The sequence below is a fragment of the Pseudorca crassidens genome, chromosome 11, assembly GCF_039906515.1.
Source record: "Pseudorca crassidens isolate mPseCra1 chromosome 11, mPseCra1.hap1, whole genome shotgun sequence".
NCBI classification, from domain to species: Eukaryota; Metazoa; Chordata; class Mammalia; order Artiodactyla; family Delphinidae; genus Pseudorca; species Pseudorca crassidens.
This window is the reverse complement of record NC_090306.1, coordinates 42,660,834-42,668,539: the sequence shown is the minus strand read 5'-3', so window position 1 is coordinate 42,668,539 and position 7,706 is coordinate 42,660,834.

Genomic DNA, 7,706 nt, shown 5'->3' with positions numbered 1-7,706 from the left:
GAGTGACCCGGGGTCCTCAACGTCTCTCTCGGCATCAATTAGAACTCTTCCCTTTCAGATCGAGGGCGTTCCACTCTCCTCCTTGGCTTTTCTTTTAAGTCCTTTCCCCTGGGGGTTTCCGACCCTCCCCCCCCCATCCTTCCACCCTCTGGGGATCTTTGGAAGACTTTCCTCCCTCTCTGTTCAGCTGACCCTGCCCTTGCCCCTATTCCAGAGGGAGGTACATTGGGGGAGAATCAATTCTCCTCTTTCCACCCCCAGCTCCTCCTCAGGGTTAACCCGAAAAGTTCTTTGGGAGGGCATCTCCTCCTCTCCCTCTCTGGTCTAGTCCATGGATCCCCTACCGCCCACCTACCCCTGAGTTACTCAGCTTCATCTATTCAGAGGAGATAAAGAGGTTGTGTGTGTGTTTTTAAAATGTGCGTGGAGGGTTTTTGTTTTGTTTTGTTTTGGCTCTAGTAGAGGGAGCAGAAGCTTTGCCTGTCATTTGGCAATAAGACCCCGAGGGAGAGAGGCCCCTCCCTACACCCCCGCTGACCACAGCTAATGGACTAGCTCCTCTGGGCCTTGGGGCAGCTTAAGTTTCCGTAGGAGAAGTGGGGGAGGGAGGTGCTGGCCAAGGCAAGCAATTGTCCCTGGCTTCCCCCTCCCTCCCTCCTCTGCAAGAACTTACAGCCTAGAACACCATCGCCCTCCACCGCTTACTTTAAAATAGAAATATCAGTGACTTCTCTCTGATCCTATCAGAGGGAATCTAAGTGCATAGGGGCAGCTCTGCACCCTTCACTTTTTCTCATTTCCATTCCAGCTGCTGGAGCACACAGCCCTCTCTCTTCTGCCACTGAGAGAAGGTAGGAACCTCAGAGCTAGAGCCGGGAGCCCAGCCCCCGTGTCCCCAGAACAGTCCTCTCCCAGCCCCTTCCATGTGAGATGACTGGCAGGAGTATCCCTCTCTGGGCCCTGTCCAGGACCCACACAGTCTTCCTCCCCACTTTACCTCCCTCAGTACCACCATTTCTGGCCCTGACCTCACAGTATCTGGCACTCTGTTCAGAGGGGCCTCTAGCCTGGAGGCACTCCTGTGAGCCATACCTTAGCTTGGCCCCTTCAGCTGCAGGCCCCCAGGGCTTCCCAGGCAGCCTTCATCCCTTCTCCCTAGGGTCAGCTCCCCCTCTTCTCTAACCTCCTAAGTTGTCAGGACCTCAGGATATTTGACAGGGCCTCTGCTAGCCCTTTTGACTAGGCTTTGTGCAGATGCAACTCTGCATAGGTGGTTGCCCTACTGATCTGCAGTTGGATTTCAATCCCCACTTGCCTTGTCAGCAAGGCATAACTCGCACAGCTGTACTCAGTGGCCCCAGCATTTGAAAACCTGTGTACCACAAAGGACAGAGAACAAAGATCACCATGTCCATCCCTTTGTACCTACTCTACCGTGAGCTTCTGAGGAAGCTCTGTGGAAGTCGTTTCCACATGGAATCCCCATTGCCAACTCCAGATATTACTCTGGGGAAGTTCCTCTAACATCAAACCTCAATCCCTCCTGCTGCAATCTCTGTCTTCTTTTTCTGGGCTCTGCCTCTGGGCCCATGGTGATATTTGATGCTTCTAGGCACTTTCAGGCTCCATCCCCTGATGCAGCATTTGCTATAAATAAGTCTGAAGAGTTTATTGCTGACAGTGCCCAGCAAGACTGCAGCTTCCTTCCCACACCAGGCCTCTCTAGAGGGACTGGGCTCTCGGCTGTGGCTCCAAGGCCCAACTCCTGCCTGCTCTGGGGCAAGTGGTGTGACTGCGCTGTGGATCTGGGGGTTCCTTTTCATACCTGGGAAGGAGGGAAGGCGAGAGGGCTGAGATGCTTAGTTCTCGTTCTCTTTCTGCCCGGAGTCTGGTTCAGCCTGGCACACAGTAGGTGCTTGACATATGTTTATTTTAGTCTTAGATCTCAGTTTCCATTGCATGTGATTGGTGATTCCAGTTCCACAAAATACACTGGACAGAGGAACAAGGCTGGGACAGGAGCAGTACTCTAGGGCTGCCCCAGGTGGAGGAAGGGGTATGAGAGGCAGGATCCCCAGGGTGGCCTTGGGAAGGGGGGCTGGCCTCGACTTTGCCTCCTTCTCTCCTTTGCTCTTGCCAAACTCTTAACACTTTAGGACCCTGAATCACGGCACGGCCCAAGGGGCCAGTTCAAGTCCTTCCTCCACTCCCATATATTTACAGGCTTTGTAAACATCAGAGGCAGGGAAGTTGGGGTTGAAAAGAGATGGGATGGGGGTGGGGAATCCCCGGGAGGGGTGCTGAGAGTTGGATTACTGAGGCCTAAGTGGGGGCAGAGTTCCCCAAGTGGGGGCAGTGGAAGCATCCCAGGGCTTCCAAAAGCTGGGACAGAGGAGACTTGTGCCTCCTTTAGGAAGGTGGCGCTGCTGACAAGAGGCTGAGTGTGGCTTCAAGAAGGCTCAGAGCAATGGGGATAAGGCTGACCCTGATGTATAGCTGGAGTGAGTGGGATGAGGCCCTGAGTTTGTGTCCTTCCTCTCTGCCCCTCTGGCTCGCTGCAGTTTCTAGGCTCCTTTATCTATCACGGGATCCCTGACCTCTGTTTGGATCTGGCCCCTCTCTAACAAGAAGTAGGGCAAGAGGTGCCTGTGGTGGGGCTGGAGACTGGGTACCCTTCTACTTGCTTGCCCTGGCCTTCCAGCCCTCCTGATTCCCACCACTGTCATTTTAAGGATCTGAGCTGTGGTAGCCATCTCCAGCTCAGAATGAGGGCATGGTGCCCGCAGCCTCCCTGGGAATGAATTATTGAAGGGAACGTTGTGCTAGCTGCTTGGGGCGGCTGCCCCTTGGGCTCACCATTGCCTCTTATTCTGCTTCTCACTGCTCCTTCACCAGCTGTGCGGGGGATGAGGTCTGGGCACCTGGGAAGGGAGAGGCCTTAGGAACTGGAGGTATTAAGCAGAGGCTGGAACTGGATAGGGATGGGGAAGCGCTGACTCAGGCCTTGGGGACAAGCCTCCTAGGGAAGAGGGAAGAGGACTGGTGAAGAGTTGTGGCCCCTCATCATGGATCAGGAGGGCAGAGGGGGCTGGCGGCCACCCTGGAGCCAGGTTGGGAAATGAGCCTGGAAGACCCTTGACTGGAGGAGCTGCCCAGCGTTGCAGGTGTGAACTCCTACATGCCTCTGGAGTAACACAGAGCTGAAAGGAGTCTGGATCCTCCTTTGAGTCAGCACTAGGTCATTCAGGGGAGCTCTGTGTAGAGCCCTCTGTCCCTCCCTGGGAAATAAGGGCCTGCCAAGAATGCACGAGAACCACAGAGCTGCTGGAAGCGGGTGTCAGCAGATGGGAAGGGTGAGGGGTGGGTATAGTTAAGTGTCAGGGTCCTAGGTAAGCCATTGGTGGAAAGAATGCAGGATTTGGAGTCCAAAAACCGTCAGGCAAGTCCTAATTCTATCACTCACTAGTTCAGGCAAGTCACTTAAAAACAGTTTTCTTACCTTTAAAAAGGGGAAAGGGGCTTCCCTGGTGGTGCAGTGGTTGAGAGTCCGCCTGCCGATGCAGGGGACGCGGGTCCACATGCCGCAGAGCGGCTGGGCCCGTGAGCCATGGCCGCTGAGCCTGCGCGTCCGGAGCCTGTGCTCCGCAACGGGAGAGGCCACAACAGTGAGAGGCCCGCGTACCGCAAAAAAAAAAAAAAAAGGGGGGGGGGGGAAGAACAGTGCTTGCTCAAGAGGTTCTGTGAGAATTCAACAGGAATATTTGTGTTTCATAAAACGTAAATTCCTATGTAAAAGTTAGTTGTTATTATAAACAGGGAAGCAGCACACAGTGGAGAGAACCTGTCGGGAGTCCGTGCCCTGTGGCTAACCCATAGTCCTTCCACTTCTGAAGTTAAATGACTTTTCAAAGGCCACAATCAGTGGCTGCATCTGGTTTCAGACTCAGATCTTCAGATTCTCTCTCCTGGGTTCTTTCCATTCTACCGTGTGGGCCGGATACTCTGGTCCACCCTGACCTTTCACCCCGTGCTCAGCACAGGGGACTTGCCCTGAAAAGTCCTCCACACCCGGATGCCACAGCGATTAGTACTTCATTCCTCTGTCTTATGCTTGGCCACACCCCTGTCTCCTTCAGGAATAACACAGCAAGTACATTTCTTGACTTTCCCCTGAAGCAGCATAAATGATATTATTGAGTATTTGGAATGTAGTTTAAAAATAACTTTTTATTATTGCAGAAGCAGTGGTCATGTATTGGAGAAAATTAGAAAATACAGACAAGCAACAAGACAAAACAAATCAAAACATATTAGTATTCTCACCACCCAGACATTACTGCCATTACCGCTTTTGGTGTAATTCTTCTGGATATCTTTTTTCTTAAAAAAATTTTTTTAAAAATTGAGATATAACTCCATTGTATAAAGTGCACATATGTTAAATGTACAGTTCCGTAACTTGGGGGCACATATATCTATATGTCGATATCTGTGTAATCACATCCAAGTTAAGGTCTATGACAGCCCTCACTCAGAAGTTTTCCTTATGCCCCTTCACGGTCAGTATCCAGCCTCTTGTAGTGATGGCTGTTGAGGCTCTTATCACTGTAGATTACATTTGCCTGTTTTTGAACCTCATATAAAAAGGATCGTACAGTGTGTACTCTCTTGTATCTGGCAGCTTTCCCACAATATTACATTTTTAAGATTCATCTTTGTGGCATTTATCAGCATTTTGCTCTTTTATTTTAAAAAAAATTGCTGTGTGGTATTCCACTGTTAGAGTATACCATAATTTATTTATCCATTCTCCTGTTGATGAACACTTAGGATGTTTCCAATTTTGTCTATAATGAATAAAATTACTATGAACATTCTTGAACATGTGTCTTTTGGTAGACATATGAACACATTTCTCTTGGATATATATACCAAGAGATGGAATTGCTGAGTTATTGGGTAGTCTGTATCTTTTTTTTAATGCACACCCACACATACACACAAATGAGTGCTCCTTTTTTTTTTTTTTTTTTTAGCGGTACGCGGGCCTCTCACTGTTGTGGCCTCTCCCATTGCGGAGCACAGGCTCCGGACGCGCAGGCTCAGCGGCCATGGCTCACGGGCCCAGCCGCTCCGCGGCATGTGGGATCCTCCAGGACTGGGGCACGAACCCACGTCCCCTGTATTGGCAGGCGGACTCTCAACCACTGCGCCACCAGGGAAGCCCAATGCTCTTTTTAAAAAATATTAATTAATTAATTTTTGGCTGCATTGGGTCTTTGTTGCTGCACGCGGGCTTTCTCTAGTTGCGGTGAGGGGGGGCTGCTCTTCGTTGCAGTGCGCGGGCTTCTCATTGCGGTGGTTTCTCTTGTTGTGGAGCACGGGCTCTAGGCGCGTGGGCTTCAGTAGTTGTGGCTCGTGGGCTCTAGAGCACAGGCTCAGTAGTTGTGGCGCATGGGCTTAGCTGCTCTGGGGCATGTGGGATCTTCCTGGACCAGGGCTACGAACCCGTGTCCCCTGCATTGGCAGGCGATTCTTAACCACTGCTCCACCAGGGAAGCCCCCCTCATCAACTTTCTTTTTTTCTCATCCCAGTCAATGTTCAAATCTCCCCAGCTGGACCCAAAATGTCTTCTACAGCTGATGTGGTCTAATCAGTATCCAATCAAGGATCACACATTGCATCTGGTATTGTATCCTGTAAGACCTCACCTTAGGTTCTTGCTGGCTGGTGGCTGGATACATCAGTTCCTTGTCACATGGACCTCTACATAGGGCTACACACAACATGGCAGCTTCTGAGAGAGAAAGAGAGAGAGAGAGAGAGAGAGAGAATAGAAGCCGCATTTTCTTTTGTAACCTAATTTTGGGAGTGACTTTTCATCATTCTTGCTGCATTTTATTCCTTAAAAGCAAGTCACTAGATCCAGCTCACACACAAGGACTTGAATACCAGAAAGTAGGGATCATTGGGAGCCGTTTCAGTGCTGCCTACCAATATGTTATAGATGGGAAGATATATAGTAATTTAAGGGGCACTTTCACATATATATACGAAGGCAAATACTTCTACCTCCATTTTATGGATGAGAAAACAGCCTCAGAGAGAGCTTCCTTTTTCATCCTATCTAAAGTACGTCCCTCCAGTTACCTTTGATTACATGTTAATTTCCTACAACACACTTTAAAAAACAGACTATTTTTAGAGCAGTTTTAAGTTCACAGCAAAACTGAGTGGAAGGTAGATTTCCCATATACATGCTGGCCCTACGCATGCACAGCCTCCCCCAGTAACATCCCCCACCAGAGTAGTACATTTGTTACAATCAATAGAGTCTGATTTTGACACATCATTGTTCCTGGAAGTCCATAGCTTACATTAGGGTTCACTCTGAGTGTTGTACATTCTATGTACAACAATTGAACTCATTCTATGTACAACAATTCTATGGGTTTTGACAAATGTATAATGGCATATACCCACCATTACAGCATCCTGCTAGAATAGTTTCACTGCCCTTAAAACCCTCTGTGCTCTGCCTATTATTCATTCTTCTCTCCCCTGCAGCCCTTGGCAACCACTGATATTTTCACTGTCTCCATAGTTTTTTTTCCCAGAATGTCTTATGGTATATTCATACAATATGTAGCTAGATTCTGCAGTATACTTTTCATGATATATAATTTTCTTATTCATTTGCCTGTTTGTTTATTATCTGCCTCCCTGGACTCGAATGCAAGTTGCATGAGGGCAGGAACCTTGTCTGTCTTTTTTACTTACCATTGTATCCCAGTACCTAGAATTGTGCCTGCTACCTAGTAGGCATTAATGAATATTTGCTGAATATGTTTTGAGGTTTGTCCATGTCACATTCTGATTGGAATCCAGGCCCCCCTGACTTTGCAGCTGGATCTGTTCATTACACCGTACTGGGAAGGAAAAAAGATGATGGGACAGGGAAGGGGAAGAGCAGGAGGAGGAGTGAAGGCAAGAAAGGAAGAGGGTAGGGGGCAAATAGCTTTTCTTCAAACACACTTAGTTAAGGGGGCAGCTCTGGAAGGCTATCCTTTCCCCTGAGAGCCCTGCCCCAGCAAAAATCCTTGTTCCGGTTCTTCTCGACATGGTTGACAGAGGCTCACGTTTGTTTTTTGCTTGTATTTTACTTTTATTTACATTTCTAGAACTGTTTAAAATACAGAAAAACACAAAGGATAAAACAATAAATACCTACATCCCTATCATCCAGAATTAAAACTTTTTTTTGAATTTTATTTTATTTTTTATACAGCAGGTTCTTATTAGTTATCTATTTTATACATATTAGTGTATACATGTCAATGCCAATCACCCAGTTCATCCCACCACCACCCCTCCCCCCTCACCACTTTCTCCCGTTGGTGTCCATACGTTTGTTCTCTACGTCTGTGTCTCTATTTCTGCCCAGCAAACCTGTTCATCTGTACCATTTTTCTAGGTTCCACATATATGCATTAATATACTATATTTGTTTTTCTCTTTCTGACTTACTTCACTCTGTATGACAGTCTCTAGATCCATCCACGTCTCTACAAATGACCCAATTTTGTTCCTTTTTATGGCTGAGTAATATTCCATTGTATAAATGTACCACATCTTCCTTATCCATTCATCTGTCGATGGGCATTTAAGTTGCTTCCATGACCTGGCTATTGTAAATAGTGCTGCA